Raw genomic sequence first — 23,406 nt, 5'->3', positions numbered from 1 at the left:
TTGATTTCTCGCATAAAAAAGTCTCAGAAGTGAATTTATAACGAAACATTGCAGTGTCTGGAATATGAGATTCTATCGCGTCTCTAATGTGTGTGTATTGGGGATTCGCTCAACCAGTCAGCGCGAGTCTCTAATGTGTGTGTGTATGGCGATTCGCTCAACCAATCAGAGCACGTCTCTAATGTGTGCGTATGGCAATTAGCTCAACCAATCAGCGCGCAGCTCATCTAAATATTAATGAGCATACCATATTTGGAAGAAAAGCTTTTGTTACAAATAGGGCCAAAACACAGGTATGCATAAGGGCCAATAAAATATTAACCAGGCCATTTTCAGCCCAACCAATGTTACATACCCCATTAGGAGACCATAAGGAACAGTGTGAAATACCCTATATAATCATTTTATCACCCCTTTAACATTATTTTTTTGGTTGGTGATTAAAGGAAATCTACCAGCCATTTGCATATTTTACCAGCATTTGGCTGGTGGATGGGGCTAATTTTGAGCTCTGATGGCTACACTTTCATTAAACTGCATCAGCATTTTGTGCTTAGCAGCACTTACCACCGGCCCTGCCCCTGAGCAAGGCACTGAACTCTTACTGCTCAAAAAAACTACTCAGTTTAGAACAAACCTCTAAATTTCTACAATGGGTTTCAATCGTTTCAATTACTCTAACTTTCATCCCATTTTATAATCTTCCTCGATTTGATAGTGTGACAATCATGTGACTGAAGTATAGAGCACCTTTCTGTGAATCTGTAATCAAAATGACTTTGAAAGAGACAAATTAAATTAAGACTCGCAAATTAACTTCCCTCCCAAATATGACATTTTACATTACTATTCATGCCAACTTCACTTCTAGTTAATCAGATTTATAAAAACTCTACCTTCAATTAAAGATTCTTTCCAATTGCTGAGTTGCAGTTCTGTTATCACAGACTTCCTGCATCTCTGTTTAGATGCCTGACTGGGCACAGCTCATTGCCAATGTAAAGACAAATGTTATTTAAAATCATCAATTCCACCTGAAATGTGTCCATTAAAAAAACAAAAACTCATAATGTAAAAAAAAACATTTACAGTGCAGTCTTTGACATCACATTGTAATAAAAAGCTTGCTTAGCAATTAGTAATCAGTAGGCAGATTGGATTATCTCGCTGTAGTGCTAGTTCGGCCCTCTGTGAGCCCCGCTGAGAGTCTTCCTTCTGGCATCAGATATGAATGGCCTCCTTGATCTTTTTCTGGGCGTCTGCTGTCTCCTTGTCAATGATCTTTGACCTCTTCCCAGTCGATGCTATGACCGCTCTCGGTTTGGTGTTTACGGACAGCTGATGTGGATCCTTTCCGTTTCACCAATGTAGGGTTACCTACAGTTGTCCCATGTGATGTTGTACACTTCCTCTCTGGCAGGGTCCTGTCTTTAAGGAGTAAGTCACAGATATCTGAGATGCAGTTGAACGTGAAAGAGAAAGCTAGTAAAATTAGTAAGTGGACCTTGAGTTAAGAATGTTTTGTCAAACTGCTGGTTCCATGGTCAAAAATGAGCTTTCTATAATTCGAGAATGTGACTCCGAAATTAAGTCCAGTGACAGAGTTGCTTTTGTCTGCTCGGTAAACTGGCAAAACTGTTACATCAACTTGCTTCATGTTACAGATACAAGAGATGTTCTTGTGTCTCTGGAGCCATTCTCATTCAAATATGCTTACTTACTTTGTGTAATGTATTTAAAGAAGTTTTGGTGAAGGCTTTTTTCCCCCTTCGAAATCAATTCAATATCCTGCCTGTCAGAAATATAGCCAAATGATTTTGGTTTGAAGCTAAGCCTTTTTATTTTTTTGCCTTTATGCATTTTCAATTTCAACCTTTAAATCTTTCACACAAACTCCTTTTCTCTCTGTCGGCCTGCCTCTCTCTTCTCTGCCTGCTTCATTTTCTTTTTTCCATTCCTCTCCTGCCTTGAAAGTCATTGATTCAGCCATCTACCAGAGAAAATGTCTCTGCAAAAAGAAGACATGGAGGCTTGGTAGAGACCTTGAGGGCCTATTCATACATATACAATGACAGAAGGTTTGTTAAGGTCTACTGGGTTTAATGTGTTTGTGTTTAATCCCCTCAATTTATGCAGACCATGAATAGCTTTCAAAGTAGAATGTTTATTGTGCCTGTTGTTTGCTTTTTGTTTTGTTTTGCTATTAAAGATGTAAAATGCTTGCCTTATGCTCCCAGTTCAGCTTTTTACATATGTCAAAAAACTGTTAAAAAGGACGTGTTTGTTCAGGTTTATCAATTTGGAATTGGACCAACGTGATGGTACATTTGCCACAGTTGACATTTACATACCTGTTAGTCATAGCTAAACATTTTAATTCAGGTTTAAAGCTATATAATTATTACATTTAACAGCAGAGAGCACAGGAGGTATATATAGAATGCACAAGATAATGTAAAATCAGTTGCTGTTCTGTTCTTTTATAAAATCCTAAACAAGAACTGAAATATATCTTAAATGTTCTGCTTTAACTTAAACCATAAACCTTGTTAATTGAAATTCCTTCAATTTTTTCTTAGCAACAGTAACTCAGTAATAGTAAGAGCCTCTGCTTCATGTGTGGGATTTGGATAGCTTTAAACCTTCAATAAGACTCAAATAAGCTTAGTTTAATTGGTTTTGGTTTTCTTATGTCTATGACAGATTTAGTTTAGGAGTGAAAACTTGGTCTGTTTCAGTCTTAGCTTATGTGTCTAACGTTTTCTTTTTGCTTGGATGCATCAGCCATTTTATTATTTCTGATAAAACTTTGATGGCATGTGAGTAGACTCTTACATCCTGTACTGAATTCCAATTAATGAAAATTATTTCATATAAAACAAATGTGTTTGTGTAATAAAGTAAGGCTAAGTTTCTGTTGGGCAATAGAGTGAGTATTCTTGCTTTTTGAATGCATTTAATTGTCCACAAAGATGCATACATTGTTGGGTCCAGCGTACTCTTCACGCAGTGGTATTAAATAAAAAATTATGACAATTGCTTGAAGAGAAGGTTAAACTTTTTGGGGAATATGCTTATTTGCTTTTCTTGCAGGTGCTGGTAGGCAGATTTTCACCTTTGGACAGAACCAGGCTGTTTCGCCCCCATTTTCAGTATTTCTGCTATGCTAAGTTAGCTTCATAGTTAACATACAGACATATGGTATCAGATGACTTCATCAGCCCAATAACATTTCTGTGTTATCCTGAGTAACTGTCTGGGACACTGTTTCTGGATTGACATTTTGCTGTTGATTTTTCACTGGAAAACAATAAGTTGTTGTTGTTGTTGTTGTTGTTGTTGTTGTTTTGTTTGACCACTGTATGAATTAGTAATGTATCTAGTAGTGCCTTAAAGAGACTTTTCGCATTTCTGAATAGAGATGTCAAAATTTCACCAGAGTAAAACCAGAGATGTGGTTTTGTTGAATGATAAATCACAGTTTATATAGAATAATAATAATCAGAAACTTACATGCGGTAAACTGTTGTGTAGATACAGCTGCATGAGCTCTCCGTATGAGTCCGGATGACATGTCACTGCTGTAGATTGATCCATTATTTGATTAGGCAAAATCAATAAACACATGCTTATTTATTAGTGAATCTATGTGATTAGATAGTGGACTGTTAAATGGACATAATGTACTTCCTTTAGTCACATCGTGGACAAATCACTCTAACTGCTGACTGTGTTCATTCTGCTTTTTTTGCACCCTGGTTAAGAGTTAACTGACCTCAGTTAAGTCTAGTGTATATTAAAAGTAATGATGGAAGTGCACGCTTTAATTTCGGATGAATTTCATCCCAGGGAGATTAAAGTAAACCCCGCTATCTCCAGATCTCAGTGTCACCCAAATTGTGATGAATAGACAAAATAGCTTGACCTTTGACCCGTCAAACTGAAAGCACTAATGAGATACAGCTGAAAAGGATGTGACACGTGATGTGGCTGCATATAAGCTGAGGTTTAGGCTCCACAGTGGGTTAGAGATCCGTACTTACTTAATGCTGTACTCCAAAGGCAACATATGGTTTTCCTTGAGCTGATTGGCAGAGAGGCCGGGGTTGATGGAGCTGTCCAGGGTCCTGACCTTTGGTGCTGGTGAGAAGTGGAGTATCTCTGAGCTTTGAAGTCTTTATAAACTGAGCAGCACAAAGCACACAGCTATGTGAATGATTTAATTTGAGTGTAGTTGGATTTAGGCCACATTCTTTATTCCACATACATGTTGTTATCCCAACTATATAACAAGTTACACAACTCTTCTCCAGAACACCATGTTGTTTTGTTGTCAGCTATCTTGCCTTCATCAGGGTGATGTCTGATGTTGTTTAAAGTTGTCTCATCTACATTGCTTAATCATGTGACTGATGAATCACCATAAATGCAATGTATACAAAACAACATTATTATCATACTTTTGTTAAAGGGGAACTCCACAGATGTTACACCTCAAAGTCTATTAACAGGTCTCGGGGAGTACTACTGCATATATGAAAAAGCCTGTATAAAGCCTTTTGTGGTTCCACAGTTAGCTGCACAAAATATAATAAATTGCCTCAGTGATGTCACCTGAGACAGCGTCGGTTGGGGATGAAGACTTCAAATATTTGAAAATGAAAGAAATAGAGTTGATCCTATACCGATGCCAGTATCAGAAATTCCTCCGATACTGCCTAAAATCCTGGTATCGGTATTGGCAAGTACCCGAGTCTATGCACCGATCCGATACCCTGTAATAAACTAAATAAACTAGTTAATGATGTGACACGTTATCTGTCACATACATACTAAACTACTTTGATACATGTGATATATATATATATATATATATGTATGTATATATATCATACAGTATGAATAGTTTTTTTAACAAGTGCTCTGAATTTGCATCCCTGCTCTGGGCCACAATGCTCTTGTGCTTTACACCAGCTGTATTTTTGAATTTCCGGACAGACAACAAAGAGGGGTATTCCTCACAGAGCAGCAGAGCCATAGATCTCGTAAGAACGGCCTCCGTGTTGCTGCCTCCTCGGAGCATTGTTCCTATTAATCAGAAAGCCATTTGTGATGCTGCATTAAACCCTTGGATGTCTAAAATGTGACAAATGATGATTACCTGGGGGAAATCGATGATGATCACCACAATATTAATGGTCCCTCTGCAGGAACAGCATTCATCGACGTGCAATTCTAGCAAGATTCACCAGCAGAGGAGGAGCTCTAATTTAGAACTAGCGTTGTGTCAGGTGATTCACTTAATCACTGCAGTTTGAGAAAGGGCCCCTGGTTAAAAAAACAACTTTAAAAAAAAAAACGCTCGCACCTGCTACCTCGTGCCTCTTTTGACATGAAACAGACTAAACAAAAAGAAAACAAAACCTGCATTGTCTTATCCAGCCAGTGTGAATACAATTGCTGTGTTCAGTGAGAGCAGCCGGTGAGTCAGAGTGTGTCGTATTGAATAGCAGATACAAAGATGGGGAGAAAAAAGTGGAGGGGAGTAAAATACTTGATAGGTGTATGGAAGCTGTATTATAGTTTCTTCAGGGTCAAAAACATACTCATTTAACACTTATTGCCCTTGGCCTCTCTCAGGTAAAGGGGCAATGAGCTCAGTGGCATTGACGTCTGTGCAGCCATGTGTCACTTCTCTCGAGGGGATAAAATCCATATGTCACCTGCAATTTATGGTCTCCTTCTTGCATGTTCCCACACATGAATAAGTTATCATATGTGAGTGTGACTAGCTCTTTTATTTGGTTAGATAAGGGCTTTAATGTTGTTTCAGAGTGTGTATGTGTGTGTGTGTGTGTGTGTGTGTGTGTGTGTGTGTGTGTGTGTGTGTGTGTGTGTGTGTGTGTGTGTGTGTGTGTGTGTGTGTGTGTGTGTGTGTGTGTGTGTGTGTGTGTAGTAAGATCAGGTGTGTACAGCGCACAAGGGCCAGGGGGTGGCCTTTACTTATGCATGAGGCAGTGGCTTTCCAGCTGATCACTGATTTGATTTCCCTTGTGAGATCACTCCTGAGATCAGTTTGACTGCAAAAGTCGTGTTGGATTAAAAAAAGAACGAAAATCCCCTTACAGTGAAAACATCTGTATGTGTGTGTTTTGTTCATCAGAATACATTCTCATCGTTTTCAAAGACCTTTTTCAGAACATATAGTTTGTTTGCTCAAGATTATTTGTTCCTTTTCTTTTTCTTTCATTTGATTCAGCTTTTGTCACTGATATCTGTGGATAGCAGCCTTCCTGACCTTCAGGAATATTTTCTGTTTATGCTAGATACAGGGATGGCTATTTGCAATGTTATCCCTGTTTTCTCTGTAAATATTGAAACTAGTGCTGAAACAATTAGTTTTACTCAGTGGATTGGTAGAAATGTTATAAACATGTTTGATTATTTGTTTATTATTATTATTATTATTATTCTTTTTGGCAACACTGACAAGCTGTAAACAAGTTAATATGGCAAACGTGACGGCAAACAGCAGATATAAAGTAATATTATCATTCATTTGGAATTGTGTTTCTGTCCACCTGATGAATGTAAGTACAGTATATCACCCTCCTTTAAGTCTGTTTTTGGTCTCCACCAACTCCTGAGGGAAATATCTGGCTCTTTAAGGCCGGGACACACAGGGCTGATAATCGGCCGTTGGACAGTCTGGCGAGGTCAGTGACTCGAGTCTGTTCGATGTGTCCCGTGCCGTCGTCAGTCTGGGGGGCTGTCGGCCTTCATTTTCAGGACAGGGCAGTCGGGACTCACCTGGAAATGGGGAGCGGACTAGAGTCTCTCAAAATCTGATGAAAATCTTTTAAACTGACCTTTGTTGACCTGAAATGAAGACAGATTCAGCAACTGCACTAAAATGTTTTCAGAAGCATGTTTCAGTGAACTATTTTAGTACAATATGAGATTGTATTCTGAACGAGCCGCCATGACAGTCATGACAGTTTGTTTTCCGGAGAAAACAAACCCATGTGACGCGTTCGTCCAATCAGCTGCCGGTTTTCATTTCTTGGGCAACAATACAGAGTAGCGTATGGAGACTGCTGCTATGGAGACGTATACGTTTCTCAAGTCGGTGTCGCCTCAGTGTGTCCCGAGGCAGTTTTTTGGACCTCAGGGACCCGACTGGCTCATTCCAACTGGCTTTTTTGTCGACGGTCGGCTGTCTGGTTGGTGTGTCTTGGCCTTTAGTTGCTAAGTCCTCTGTTATGTTTACCAGCCAACTTTGTCTTTGTCTGTCCGCCGGACAGATCAGAGCTTTTTTGCTGAAAACAGTTGCCGTAAAGTTGGTGTCCATAAGACCTAAACAATGAGCTTAAAGACACAGAGATGCAGAGTCGAGTGGGACTGTCTCATAGCTCATAGTGAGCGACCCCTTTCACATCACACACAGTCAAGTGATCCATTGTTAATGTAAAAATATTGATATAGCAACTTCAAGTGCATCGATTGAAGCATAAATGTCATTCTCTTTCTTCAGCTTCTCAAATATGAATTTCCACTGCAAAATTGAACAGCTTTGGATTTTGGGCTGTCTGTTGGACAGAACAAGTAACATGAAGACGTCCCCTTGGGTTCTGTGAAATTGTGATGGGGATTTCTTTCCCACCATTTTTGGACATTTAATAAATGTGCTCTGTGCTGTTTTTTTGTAAACAAACAAAGTTTCTGTTTACATTCAGTGTTACTCACCTAAATGAGTTGTGTGTACCCTTGAGGGTTGATTTGCTGATTTTTTAAACATTTTGAAAGCTGCATTGTTGACATCCATGGTTTTACTTGTTAGCAGTGTTCTTTTTCCTTGCCTTTGCTGGCGCATTGTTGCATTTCTTTGTGCATTACTGCCAACTGTAGATCAGTGGAATAATATAAAACCATTGGCAGGAATGTTTATTGCATCACACACGCCCACATGCTTGAGACAAACAAAACACAGCTCTATAGCACTACTAGTGGTCAGTCAAAAATGTCATAGGGTACGTTTAATCAAAAAAATTATAAATTGTTAATGAAAATCATTGTTAGTTGCAGTCCTATTTACTAAAGCCATAACTGTGATGGTTAAATTGCAATTTAAATAGTTTATATATTGTGTGTGTGTGTGTGTGTGTGTGTGTGTGTGTGTGTGTGTGTGTGTGTGTGTGTGTGTGTGTGTGTGTGTGCGTGTGCGTGTTCTGTAGCTGAACAAAACTGAGTGGCTGAACACCAATGAGGTGGTGGTGCAGGTGTTAAAGAGGTTAAGAGAGAGTCTCATTGTCCTTCCACAAAGCAATCACAGTGCCAGAAGAAGTTTTGTGTGTGTGTGTGTGTGTGTGTGTGTGTGTGTGTGTGTGTGTGTGTGTGTGTGTGTGTGTGTGTGTGTGTGTGTGTGTGCGTGTGTGTGTGTGTAGGAGACAGAGAGAGGAGAGTGCGTGTGAATTTACTGTACGTGTTTGTGTGTGACAAAGGTAAAGAGCTAGAGAGAGGAGGAGATAAAGAAATAAATAGGTATGAGAGAGAGGGAGGAGATGAGGGGATGGTAAGAAAGAAGGAAGAGAGGTGGCAGGCAATAAAGCGCCCCATCAATCTGGTAACCGAGTGTCCTTCCAGCAAAGGCTACTCCGAGAAATGCAGCCTGCTTCGCGTTCATCAGTCACAGGTTTAGCACTCATCCGCGCTATCTCACCCTCCGCTCCAACACTTCCTTATCGAAAGAAAGTAGCAACTTACCAAATGCTTTGTGCACGTGTCACTCTGTCAATTAGACCACTTGTCCATGTGCTACCTTGAAGGATGTTACCAGCCTTTTCATTTCATTTTCCTTTTTTTATAAAGACAATGCAATGTCCCAATTTTTAACTGTAATCCTTATATTTATTTTGTACCGTTTGCTACCATGTTGCTCACGCTTCTTTTAGCTCTATTTTTGGTCTCCACCACCTTCTGAGAGAAATATCTGGCTCTTTAGCTGCTAAATGCTCCACCATGTTCACCGTCTTGTGGCTAACATTGTGTGTCTGCTGTTTGGCACTGAACAGGTAGTGTACAATGGGTTCTTAAATCTTTTTTTGCTAAAATCAAAAACGAGCAACGTGAGTGGTGAGAGTGAATCAAAGGAGTAAAGTTGAGGTACAGAACACCAAACACATTCTGCAAAGCTAAGAGGACCTGCAGTCCATCCATCCATCTTCGTCCGCTTATCCGGTGTCGGGTCGCGGGGGGAGCAGCTCCAGCAGGGGACCCCAAACTTCCCTTTCCCGAGCAACATTAACCAGCTCCGACTGGGGGATCCCGAGGCGTTCCCAGGCCAGGTTGGAGATATAATCCCTCCACCTAGTCCTGGGTCTTCCCCGAGGCCTCCTCCCAGCTGGACGTGGACCTGCAGTGTTGAGTAATAATTATGTGTATGTTCATCAGTACAAGCAAGCCCCTTTCACATACATGTAGTCATGTGTGAGCCGTTGTAAATAAGTACATTGATTATTGCTGCTTTAGGGGAAAGAAATTATAATGGCAGTAGAAACAGTGTGTACTAGTTCCCTCCATGATTTTGGTGGACATCAACATGTAAGCCAGGGATGTTAACCATCAAGCACTCAGACCATGAACTTATCCAGGGAAAGTTTTGATTGTTCTGTGTGTCAACGTAAATCAGCTACGAAGGGAACAGAAGGCACACAAATGTGATCGCAGATGGACAACTTTCATGGAAACTGAAATCTCTGAGGAGCTTCAGATACACATTTGGAGAGTTTTTAGTGCATTCTTCGCTAAAAAAATGTATTTGGAAGTAATTTATTTTTGTTCAGAGCGAAGTAGAAGGCTGTTGTCAAGGCCGAGCTTTGTTGGTAGAATTGCTTTGTGGTGATATGATGCTCAGAGTATAAAGAGAGCCAAGCATTTGTCATTGTTGTCACGAGTATTGTGACTCGACCACAGAATCCCATGGCTGTTACTGGTGGTGACAATGTGAGAATCAGTAATGCACTTACGAGATGACTGTTAAGACTCTATTCTGTGTTCACACAATGATGTGAATGTTTGATATCGGTGTCAGTCATAGAGTCAGAAAGAAAGAAATAATACACAGATTAGAGTTTAATGAATGGGGGATGCTGCTGTTTACGTCTGCATGTTTTGTGTTTTAATATCAGTTTTCTGATATACAAAATCTACTGGAGCTTACTGTTGTGTGGCATTGTTTATTGTGCACAGTCTCTGCAATTTCAAACGCTACATGTTTTCTGTGTATTCTTTTACCGCTGATGTAAAAAAAAAAAGAATCAGTGTACTTGTCACTGCACAAAACCTAAATGACTGTTCGAAATCTATTTTTTTGTATTCCTTTGGAAATATTACTTGAAAAATGTCCCTCTGTGAATAATAAGATATTGCTTATTTTTTTCACAAACATATGGTGTTCTTTCATGTCCAAAAATAAGATGGACTGTTCCCAAACAACAAAATAGAGAATTAACAGCAGAAAGGAGTAAGTGTTCCAAATTGTTCTTAATTTCTATCTATAAATAGAAACCTTTGAATAATAAAAAATAAATGGCTGTTAAACAAGTGAAAATTACCTGAGCAGTAGTTGTGCTCTTAACAGTAAGCACCTTGAAGAAGAAATATTGAATTGAAAACTGAAATAAACCACCAACAAGAGCTCACTACTTAGTTTTTTTCACTATATATACACACTTATCAAGGCCTCCTATCATGGTACACAAAGTTTTGTTGTTATTCAGATATCCAACAAAATGCAAAACACTAAACAGGCACTCTAATCATCAGAATATCTTCTGCGTAGCAGTGAACCTCCACCAGCAGCAGCTTTAACTGTAGAGAAATGTAAAACAGCAACAGCAGCATCTTACCGACCTTACACTGACCTATAAAGTTTACACTGATGGGTGTTCAAACGAAGGATCAAACGAAACTTCTTCAGTCACTAAGTGACGTCAGCACATGCAGATGTCTGGGCTCGTTCAAAAGGTTTCACTGATAACAGTAATTTACTGGATGCTGTGATTGCTTTTAACAATTGCTGTGATCCTGTGGCCCACACACCTATCCACAGTGTCTGTGTATGTGTTTGTGTGTGCAGCAGGCTCAGGGAGACAAGAGTACCCAGGAGATGGGCCCAGCTCAACGCTCTGTCCTACAGCGTTAAACAGTCCCACAGGGATTGACTCTCACTTCCCCTCTGCTTTTCTTTTTAAAGCTGTCGTACTGGACCATCTGGCTGCAGATGAAGCAAGACAACCTGCCCTCTGGTTTGGTCCCTTCAGCTTCTGTTTTATATTAAAGTCCACGTGAAATGAAATTGCGTTTTTTGTCTGCTACAGAATACATATCTGTGAACTCTATAAATCACCTTTCCTGTGAAAAAAAAACAAAAACCAAAAGGGAGAAATTTATATTTTAATATTTTTTTGGTTTCACAATGGTGCCCCATATTTTCACATTAATTTGTCGGAATACTGGTTGTTGCCCGTACATGTAGATGGAGAACTTGATTCCATATAGCAAATTAAATCTTTGCATGAAGCAGTGTTTTATCATAGGCAGACCGTTACACTCACTAACAGCCAGAGAGCAGCCTGCCGCACAACACAAGGGCCACAGACTTTGAACAACCTATATTAGCTTTCCTGCCAAAGTCTCCTTCTTATCTTACACACAAACATGAACAAGTCTTGTTCTGCACCTTAGCTTGGTGAAGGAGCGACCAAACAAACATTTACTTGGGAAAAGTGCGCTGCTAACGTCAGTTTGCAGGCTAGATATCTAATTAGTTGGCCAGTTGCAGCACATTAAACAGCATATAGACTTACCTGCAAATGTCACTTCATTCCATTTAGATGCTGGTGTGATCCTTAACACACTGTCTGCCCATGGCTTGTAAACTACAGTACAAGTTTATTTCCTTTTGTGTTGCTCCCCTGCTGGTGCTCAGCCTGCCAGCTGCTGCCAATCAAACACAGATGCCGACTCGCCGCTCCATCCGGCTGAGACGAAAAAGACCATTTCTGATATTTCCCTAAAAACCTTTTTTTCTTACTTTTGTTAATAAAATGTTAAACCTTATGGGTAATGTAGTAATAGGCATATCAAACTAACTAAAATGCAATTTCTCAGAGACAGAGTTTGAATATTAGCATAGTATATACATCATGTGTAAAGCAGGAGGTCTTCATATGAACTAATGTGATTTGAGTATAAAAACTAAAAACTAAAAACAATAATTTTGAGTTAAGTGATTATCTTTAAAAGAAGGCTATATATTCCTATTATTATTGTATGCTTTTATTTTATTCTATTCTTTTTTTTTAAATGTGTTTGTAAAAGGCTTTCACTTCAACCTTTTTTGCAGCACAGACCGGTTTTATGTAAGACATATTTTCACGGACCGGTCTCCAAGGTGTGGCGGACAAACACACCAAAATAGATATCTAATAATATATATAAATGATAACAAATGTAAAATGCATGAAAAACACAATTTACCTTAACGATGTATCAGTGGGAGCCCTGCGCTTGTTTCTGTGCAACCAAACGGTCCCATCTGGGGGTAACGGGAGATACCCGAAGTGTGTTACCTATGTCCAGTTTATACTGTGATTTTGTTTTGATTGCTGTCACGGCAGAAAATCGGGGTGCTTGGTCTCCATGTGCCGAATAAGTTTTGAAGGCTTCATTGCCTTATTTGCTAGCTTGTCGCCACATATTATGCAGAGTGGGCTTGGCACATGAGAATCAATCGTATTTTAAGTAGGACTCCTGGTATTGTCGGTTACATTTATTTTTCTTTGAAGCTGTAGGCTCCTCATCTGTCTCCTCCGCGGGCCTTTTCCCCTGAGCAAAAAAGGTCCGTAAAGACGTTTGCTTACTCATTTTTAGCAAGTTTGTGGGCTTCATTGAGCTGTAAATATCACGTGACATGTGTCAAGAGGAAGAGACGCAAGAGAGACGGGAGAGAATCCGGTAATTTTTCAAACTTTCAGACTTTGATAATCAATTAAATGGAAATATTTTTATTTTTTTTCTGTGCGGACCGGTACCAAATTACTCACGGACTGGTACCGGTCCGCAGACCGGTGGTTGGGGAACACTGCTCTACAGTACTATAACCCCAGTGTGTTGGCAAGCACATCATAAGCTGTGAATATTTATCACTGAGAATGGAGATGAGTCGAGCTGGTGTGTGACACAGTTTGGATTGCATTTGCAGGCTCGTTCTTCTGCTGTTACCAATGCACGTGTCTATCCACTGAAATCTACAATGCTACATGAAAAACAACATGAAATTGGATACATTAATGTGTTGGATAATATACCTGCTTCTTCCATGTAGCAGGAAAGAAAGAAGAGCAGAAAAAACTGTGTAACATAGACTTAACCTCCAGCTGCTTGAAGCTTGAAAAATAGCATCTAAACCCACAGAAAAATGTTCTATTTTCCCTTTGCGTGCTCCATAAACTTAGCCACTCATCTCAGTTGCAAGATGACAGAATAGTCAGGGATAAATTAGCCTGACACCGAGCTGGCTAAACACTGCCCATCATGCCCCGTCTTGGTTGCTGCCGTTGATCCACGTTTACTCTGCTTCATGCCCCTTGGTATCAAGCACGCATGGGATCACAGACCAGCTGGAGAGCCCTGACTGATGAGCTTTGTCAGCGGTGAGATGGCAGCAGCAGCAATGGAAGTACTCCCAGCACTCTCCAAAGATGGAGCTACAATGTGTCATCTGTGAGACATGCACTTGCGAGGCAGAGTATTCAGTGTTTACTGTACCTCCAGTCCATCATCACTGCACAAGCTGCCTGCTAACAGGTGTTTTCAGGGCCTACTTGATAAAATCTCAGAATTTTTAGAAGATGATAGCTGAAGCCTCTGCAAATTGGGGCTCCCCTCGTCAGATTTGATCAGACAAATTCCAGGCTAGACTTTTTACTAGGACATCCCGCATTAGATAATGTGCTAGCTACAGACGTTGCGCTAGGTTGTGCGAGATGATTGAGGACCAGGAAGCTCACCACACCTCTGGCCAATGACAAGACAAATATATGTTGCCATTGTCTTAGGCTGCATTACAGCCCTGGCCTTATTTATTGTTTGGCTGGACATGAGCATCCCTCTACCTTACCACCACATTGTTCCACTATCTTAAAGGAGAGAGCTTTAACAGCTGCATCCTCCAGATATCTTCTTTCTGATTCAGAATACAGTGCATGTTATGCCTAAAATGAGAGACAAGTACAGTACAATGGCCTTTCTCATTGTGCCTCTCCCTAGTCCTAAAACTGTCCCAGCTTCAGCTCAGCTGGCAGAGTCAGCTTGCCCTGTGACCAATGCACCCCCTGCTAAATCTCCATAGACCTAAGGGTTCTACAGTATTACCAGCCTGTTTTCACAGTTGGTCAAAAAGAGGGCCTGTGTTTTCTACCAGTGGCAGTAACTGTTCAAACATTTTTTGGAATGTGTCTGATGCTCAGGAAATGTTTCTATTAAGTTACAATATTTTTGTAATGAGTCTTGATAGATGAAGTGCCTACATCTGAAGTATCCTCTTGCTCATTGAAGGCAGATCATTTTTTTAACATAGCACAGAAGAAGACAGTGACAGTTATCCTATGTATACTAAAATTGTCTTTGTGCTCAACTCCACTTGCACTATTCTCTTCCAGATGGAAGACTGAAAGTTAAATTCAGGGTCCAAACCTGATGAAAATGATTGAGTTTAACCTCCTGATTGATTACGCACAACTTACATTTACTCAACACTAAATTACCCCAAGAAGATCGGCAGATTTTCATGTTGCAGGAACCTGATGACACAATCTCACTCTGTAGTCCAGAAATTCCGACTTCTCAGGGCACCTTCAGTGACACATACATGAGACACAAGTAACCTTCGGAATTATATAATAATATCTTACAAATAGACAGTTACAGATATTGTCAAATAATTCATTTGTATCTAGCTTTACAATTTTGAAGGCACAGGGTTGGAATACAGACACTCCTGCTGAGGAATCATTTGTTGGCTGGTTGGTACCTCAGCCTCAGTTGGGAAGAGAGGGTACTGTAGCAAGAGGTTGTGCTGGTGGTCAAGGTTAGAACATGACAATAAGGCAAGCTTAGGGCACTTACCATGTTAAAACTGTTCCTTCCATTGCTGGCTAAACAAGCTTTGATGTTCACTCTAATTAGACCACTTTGCAGCACTTTTTAGAGGAAAAAACTCTGTGCATATTTAATATGGTCTTGCTGTAATCCTCTCAACGGCTTCTGCTCCTGTTTAAGTGTGGATCCTAATGGAGAGATATGCTTCTCCTCCAGCCCTCTGCCCTATCTGACCACGACTGCCTGGTCATGTAGAGTACACACTCAATCCTAAATCCTGATACTGTTGAATGCTCTAATCCCTTCACATTACAGAGAGCAAAACAGCATATTCATTTTTATTTTGTTTCCGGGGCCAATTTGAGCAGCCAGGGACAGCTGCTGTGCTGCTGCCCTGATCTTGCCTCCCATAGGATTTATGTGGGACTATCTCTGAGAAATCCGTTTAATATGGCACCCCAGGCTAGAATATGATGTAGCTGAAGCTGTTGTGGTTTATTGTAATGCAACTGCATACCCCCAATTCAGCAAAATGTTGCTCTTTATATTTACACAAGGGGTTAACTTTCCAGGCTTTTTTTTTTTTTTTAAATTAACCACATTTTTTATACCTAATGTCCAGAATGATATCATAGTGATTGTCATCAGGAATCATTTTCGTCTTAATGAAGAACACAATGCAGAAAATGAATGAAATGAGTGGACACAAGCAATCATTATTTTACTGTACGTGCACATGATTAGACGATTTAGGGTTACTGCTCTGCTGCATATTGGAGAAAGTCCAGTCCCACTCTGGGGGTCAGATAGCGTTGAAAGAGATAAACCACACACAGCTCACAATCAAATGGATTGATTTAATCCAGCCTGCAAAGAATTAACCCCAATAGTTTGAAAACGGGTTAGAAATGCAAGGGCTATTACGATACAGTTGTGCCGAGCATGCCAGACAGCAGATTAGTTTCACACTCAAACAAAGCTCAAACAAAACAATTGTACAGTTTCCTATGGCATAGTATTGTCAGTTATGCCTTTTCTGTTTCCAGAGAAGACTGAAGCGTTTCCTCTCTAAACCCAAGCCCCCGGGACTATTAAAGCTTTGACAGCTTTTTAAATGAACACTGGTGGCGGATTCACCCTGGCAGTTACTAACCAATAGCATGCGATAATTCCCCAGGCTCCAGGGGGCTGTGCTGAATGTATGGGTAGCGTGTGTTAACAGTGTAGACACTGGGCTGTGCATGCATGACACAACAGCACATGACTGCAGAGGTTAACATGTAACACGCAGCTTATTGGGTGCTTTGTGTCTTGTTTCGCCTGAGACCAGTACAGTGTCAAAGTCATTCTGTCAGGGAGAGAAGTTCACTGCTCTGAAAACCCGCCCTACAGCTTCTGCTACTGTTCTGCTTACAGAATACAGAGATACTCACTTTCAAAAGCATGTCATTTCTTTTCAAACCTAGAATTGGCCTTTTTCTCTTATCTTAGTAATAGTCTAATTGTACTAGCAAGTGATAGTGATGATTTATACATCTCTACATTCACGTTATTGCATGGCTATCCAATAAAACAATATTAGGATTACATTCTTTTTTTTAAATTAAACCCATAAATGTTAACCCTTCTATTCGGCACTGCCATGCATTCAATCTTGCAGAGTCACTGAAGTGGATCTCTGTGGTCAGGCAGTGCTGAAGGGAACCAGCAGCAGTACAGTGAGGATGGTAAATGGCCCACGGGAAATGTGCAACCTCTCTCTCTCTCTAATTACACTTCAGTGTGTGCAGTGGTGAACGAGGGAGAGCAGTGCATTGGGATGGCTTTAATGGGCAAAGCACTGATGAGAATCCTATGAACGCCAAATGCTCCTAGCTCTGAATATTTCAGCAGGCTTCACATTTTGAGAGCAGCATTCCCCATGTTCAGCAATGTGAAAGGAAGATGCTTTCAGATTTTGGAAGGCATGCTTGCATGCCATCAACAAAAGTCCCACAGTTCTCTGAAAAGACAGTCACTGAATTAGAGGAGCAGGTGTTTTTGGATAGCTTCTACCTACAGTAAATACAGGGGAGCAGTATGAAAGCTGTCAGCTGCTCTAGCTTGTGTTGTAATGTAAAGTCCTCCATCTGCTTGACTGTCTTTTCCATAGTCTTACTACGCTAACTACAGCATACTCAAAACCAGTGGTGGAATCCAGCATCCAAGTGCATTTATTAAGTACTGCACTTAACATTTTGAGGTACTTGTACTTTACTCAAGTATTTCCATTTTCTACTACTTTATACTTCTACTCCATTACTTTCCATTTGGAAATATTATACTGTAGCCTGACCCTGACAACATTGCTGCATACGAAAATGCATCAACAATAAGACTCCAATAATATATATAGAATATGTATGACACTGGTGCAGTCCCATTGCTAAGTAGTACTTTTACTTTTGATACTCTAAGTACATTTTGATGCTAATACTTCTGTACTTTTACTTGAGCATGATTTTGAAAACAGGACTTTTACTTGTAATGGAGTGTTTTTATACTGTGGTATTACTACTTGAGTAAAACATCTCACTACTTCTTCCACCATTGCTAAAAACAACCGAAAGTCCCACCTTTAACAGTCTGGTCTATGCTACAATGTTCTATCAGCTCTAAACATGAACAGTGTTTTCCATATTTAAACCTCAAATAATGTAGTGTTAATCTAAAAAAAGAAGAAGAAGAAGCTGTGAACATCTGCAGATCCACTGTAGACAGAGGGAATCAATAGATATGAAGTCATGTTGTATTAGGGACTACAGTTTTCCTGGGTGTGTTTGATTCTTTCTTCTAATCATTTTAACAACCTCTGCCTCTTCCTTTAATGTGACTGACCAGCATTTGGCAGTTACATCCCTTTAGCAGAGAAAACTATCTTAGTGATATAGCCTCTTGGGCATATAAATGATGTTTAAATGTGTTTGTTAGATATATGCAGCTACACTGTCAGAATAATTCTGTTATATCTAAGTATATTTAGCTTCCAGTTTATTGGGCACTTAATGGTTCTGATACTGCTTTAAAAACAAAGTATTTTGCAATCAAGGCACGCTAAAGCAGTAATAAGTCTTTATACTCATACACACACAGAAACAGAAGAGAGGGAGGAGGGTGTGTTTTTAATGTAATGGATGTGCATTTATTGGCCTTGTCAGTTTTGGTAATTTTAAAGGAATAGTTTGACATTTTCAGAAAATGCTTATTATTAGCTTTCTTACAGAATTAGATAAGAAGATACCACTCTCATGATATGTTAAATATGAACATACTGCGAGTAGCCTAGCTTAGCACAAAGGCTGGAAACGGGGAAACAGCTAGCCCGGCTCTGTCCAAAAGGTAATATCATCAGCCTTCCAGCGCCTCTATAGTTCACTAATGCACACATTTAATTAGGGCTGCACGATATGAGGAAAATATGCGATAACGTTGTTGAATATCGTGGTAACGATATTACTTGAACGCGATAAATAAACAGATATTAAAGTGTACTCAGTTCTGCATTTCTGCTGCTTTCAGTATTTTGCTAAAATACCAAATTGCTTGTTGAGTTTAAAACAAGTGAAAGGAAATAATTTCCAACATTCTTTTATTGAACAAATTGAACATTGAATTGAATATAATAGGCACCACTAAAAAAAGAAAACGTTACGTTTTAAAGGACAGTTTTCTACTATTAAAAAAAATCTAAAAACGAGTGTCTTTGCGATATGTCGCAGATTTTGTTACCTTTGCCTTCTGTAACCTTATTTTTAACAGACAGATATGAGAGTGGTACTCTCTGCCAAAAATGAAAAGGCGTGTTTCTCAAAATGTCAAACTATTCCTTTAATGTTAATTGAACACCTCAGACAATTAAATATATTATGTATTATGTGGTCTGTCTTTAAAAGGCTATCTGGACATTCCTTAATTGGAGGTAAAAAAAAAAAAGATTCCAAATTCTTAAAGCCAGAGTGCGGGAGCCTATTGCCACCAGGGAAAGCTGTCTGTATTTGGCAGTATACCGGAGTTGTGGTGTCTTCACAGGAAGTGATGTGTTTGACTGATCAATCAGTCAGAGCTAAAGGGAAAAATGTGGAGGGACCAGCTAGGAGCAGCAGCTAGTAGTATGGCTAAAGCTATGGTGGAAAATCCTAAGAAGCTGGAGTTGATGCTCCAGATAAGCAAAAGAAACTCACCGTTCAGAGAAAGGATTTAAATTTAATTTAAATCGGGGGGGGAAGCCATCGATGGCGAGGACAAACACGGATCACCATTGGTGTAGCTCATCCTCATTGGAGAGCACAGAAAGGAGAGAAGGGACTTAGGGCAGAAATAATTACCTAATCTGACAACTCCATCACTTGGCCTTATCTTTTCCTCTGCCCTTATTTGCACGGGAAGACTTGAAGAGAGTGCTCCTGGGGACGGGGAGATGTGGCGAGCTCACCTGCAGGCATATGGCATAAGCATGCGTCGTCAGTGTTTGTGTAATTACTCTCACTGCCAGAGGGGGGAGGCAAAAGTTCTGCACCGCAGGTTTAAAAATCCTGAATACAAAAGGATTGTTCTGATTCTCCTTAGTTATTCAAAAGACATGTATGGAAAAGAAATGAGCCTTATTGCTCTTGCTTCCCCCCCAGTCAGTAGAGAACAACACTTGCAACAGTAGAGAACAACACTTGGTTCATCCACAGGAAGCCCTGATGACATAACTATGTGACTAAAACACGTTATTAGTAGATTCTCACCACACAGTGGGGACAACGGATGGTGTCGGCTCATCTAAAGTGTTAATACTGTAAACACGGACCTTGTACTTGTAGTAGCTTAGAGGAAGAGAGATACATTTTCGCTGCCCATCAAACATTTTATTACAAACGAGGTGAATCTGAAATTAATCTTCTCAGTGTTTTTGCAATAGTATAAGCAAAGTCATGTTTAGAATAAAAAGAAACAGGGGCGCCTGGGTAACTCACCTGGTAGAGCGCTCGCCCATATATTGAGGCTCAGTCCTCGACGCAGCGGCCACGGATTTGTTTCCGACCTGCGGAAGCTGTCCTGTCAAAAATAAAGACCTTAAAATGCCAAAAAAATAAATATTTAAAGATAAAAAAGAAATAGGCTGATAAGATAAAGGATTCAGATCCTGTATGCAAGCAGCACTTGTAGTGGACTTCGGTGTAAATGTACTGCATGTGGCTGAAAGGGAGTAGATGTCTGGGAGAAGGAATGAGAAAAAAGGTGATTATTGAAGGAGACTGCAAAAGCCAATACCCAGCAGCTGTATATTCACCCTTAGAACAAGGAGCGAGACACAGATCGATACTTCTTTCGTTCTTCTCGTCTCTCCCCTCCCTCTGCTCATCACCCCAGGCTGAAGGGGAAGTGCTCGGCTACAGCAGACCTTTATTACAGGACTGCTGGGTGGCTCTGTGGGACACAGCCCAGAAACTCTTAGTTCTGCTTGTTAGCAGGCCTCGTGTAGCTCTAACAGGGGCTGTATGTCAGCATTGGGCCAAGTGACATCACCTCCCAACGTGCCAATGATGGAGGTTTTTGACAAAGTAGCAGCAATTTCACCGGCCCTGTGAGGATGATTTGTTTTTTAGAGTTAAATCTTCATTTGTTAGATTTTAAACCTGTGTGTAAAAGGCATTCCAAAATATTGTATGTGTTTTATATATTTTATTTCCATTGTTCCCCCACAAAGCATTATTAAAGAGACTAGCAAAGAACACAATTTCACAATTTGCTGTCCTCTTCCTAATTTGACATAATGAACTCTGTAAGGAGGCACTGGTGAAAAGCTCTGGATAATAAAGTCTAACTACAATATACTGATGCTTTAAAACTCTGCATTTCTTTTCTTTCTTTTAAAACTCTGCAGTTATAAAATATAAAATAGTACTAGTTACTTTGTATGTGCTTGTGTTAATGTAGCATAACCTACATGTCCATTTTTCATTGATATTTTAAAGAATTGACATTAAATTAATGTTTTTAAGAATAAGTAAAAGACAATTCCATGGCTGTTAATCACAATGATCTTGAAAACTAATTTAGGCGACTGAATTTTGTAATTGATTCATGTTCTGTGGCTCATATATTATAATTGATTTCAGCTTCTTTCTTCTTTTTTTTAGAAAGTAGCAGATCAGAAGCTTAGAAAAACTCCTGCACACTGACCATTACGCAAGCAATAATTTCAGGTAATTTTTTTTTATAGAAAATATTCACACATCAACTATCTCAGATGCAGGTGCGTTGGAAAGTATCACTTGAGTCTTGAGAAAAGAAGATCCCACATACTGCTTTTACTCTGCATCACAATTTATTGATCATACTAACGTTTTGAACCTTCAAGACTGTTTTAAACCATTCTTACAACATTGATCTTAAATAGATAATGCCCGGGCCTTTCTTTTTGCACAGGTGTGGGACAGTTATTCATCTGTGGTGTGGTTGATTCTTTCTTCTGGTCTCTCAATAATTGACAGTGACATGTATACAATCCATTACACTTTATTCTACAACACATATAAGAAAATTTTAAACAGGAACAAGTTAGACACATTGAACAAAACATTGCACTAGGAAGGAATTCAGAATACAACGCCTAATTTTACAACCTTACGCAGCAACAGACAACATGTCAAGCTAGTCCCCAATGCTTTTTTAGTTCACCAGGAGTGCCCTAATTATCAAAACCATCTCTACCTTGACAGCTGAAAAGTGGATGCATAGCCTAAAAGATATTATAAATATTATTTCCCCTTGGGCCTTTTTTTTTACCCTGTCAGAGCAAGCTCTAGAAACTACATTACATAACTGCACGGTACTTGGAAAGTCTCAAATGTCTTCCAACAATGAGCTGCAGCCTTGGTAACATTTGTGCTTGTTTACTGTTTGTCATCTGGCTTTGATTTTCCTGCGCAGTACAAATGATAGCAATGTTGTATAGGAGCCAACTTAGAAGTCCCACATCTCAGACAGCTACAGAAGTACATGTACGCAGTACACAATAATAGCCAGTAATAAGTAATAAGCCAGTATAATATAGTATAGGACTGTTTTACTGTAGTAAATAAGTTGGTGGTTTGACCATCGGGAGACTCCTATATGATTCAAATTTCAGTTTTAAGACATTAAATAGTTTTTGTGACAGTGGTACTAGTCAGTAAATATTGTATTTTCAGTCAAATATGCAGAATTATCAATTTGACATTGTCAATCTGATTACCTCTTCACATACAATTTCTCTTTTAAGACTTTCAAATTGTTTTAATTTCAGGATTTTTGTTCAGTGTTGATATGTTTTACATCTTAACATGCACTATAAGAGGTGTTTTGTAATGTGCTACATAAGTACTCACTGTAGAGAACCTGTAAAGACTGGTCAAATCGTGGCGGGGTTGGCTCAGTGGGTAGAGCAGGCGCATGTCTACTGAGAGGTTTATGCCTCGACGCAGAGGTCTAGGGTTCGAATCTGACCTGTGACAATTTCCTGCATGTCTTCTCTCTCTCTCTCACCTAGCTGTCCTGTCGAAATTAAAGGTGGAAAAGCCCCAAAAAAATAAATAAATAAAGACTGGTCAAATCTCATTATCCATAATGTTTGATGGTGATTGTGGTTTTCCATAGATCACCTTCACACACCAATCAACCAAATGCTTGCATGAGTTTTTACCCTCCAGATGACCCATACAGGGCCAGAATAGACAAACAACTGTGAGATCACTCTCCCTCCACGTTACATAAGTGCATTAAAACTGCAACCAATATAGCACGTATGAGATCATTTGACGTTGCCCTTTTGATGATGCATAGCTGCTGGTGAAAGAGAGGTAACCCTCCTGTCACTCAGTGAATGTGTAAGATTCTCTGAGATAATACCCACAGCCAGTTATTGCTTCCCTACGGTGTGCACGTGTGAAGCAGAGACATATTTGCTAACATCACATGCCATCCAAGGATTCATTCACCTTGTAATTATGAAAGAGCCTGCTGGCCACCATCACACAGACAGACAGATGCACTGAACCTGTGACAGAATTACATGAACAGTGAACATTATTTCTTTTTCATCTTTCCCCTGTGATGCTCCGCACTTGACAGGGTTTTGTTGGTGCGGTGGAAGGGTGGGTGGGCAGTTAGCACGTTTATGCGTGTGTCAGCATGTGTTGGTGTGTCAGTGGGTAGGTGTGTGTCAGATTGTCGGCA

At 39.8% G+C, this 23,406-nt stretch overlaps 1 protein-coding gene across 7 annotated transcripts in view; it reads left to right on the top strand.

Moving 5' to 3' along the window:
* dlgap4a (discs, large (Drosophila) homolog-associated protein 4a) overlaps window positions 1–23,406 on the top strand; it is an 81,870-nt gene that overhangs the window by 33,853 nt on the left and 24,611 nt on the right. Inside the window, exon 2 of one of the 7 annotated variants that reach the window (XM_039799579.1) lies at window positions 11,255–11,306. The exons of 5 other annotated variants lie outside the window; for them this stretch is intronic. The gene's annotated coding sequence lies outside the window, so the exon portion shown is untranslated. Of the gene's footprint in view, window positions 1–11,254; window positions 11,307–21,359; window positions 21,396–23,406 lie in introns of those variants that run through there. One more of the 7 variants, XM_039799580.1, reaches the window with a different exon arrangement.

Source organism: Perca fluviatilis, chromosome 5 (assembly GCF_010015445.1).
Source record: "Perca fluviatilis chromosome 5, GENO_Pfluv_1.0, whole genome shotgun sequence".
NCBI lineage: Eukaryota > Metazoa > Chordata > Actinopteri > Perciformes > Percidae > Perca > Perca fluviatilis.
Note: the sequence above shows the minus strand (reverse complement) of the source record. Positions and strands in the feature narration are given on the sequence as shown.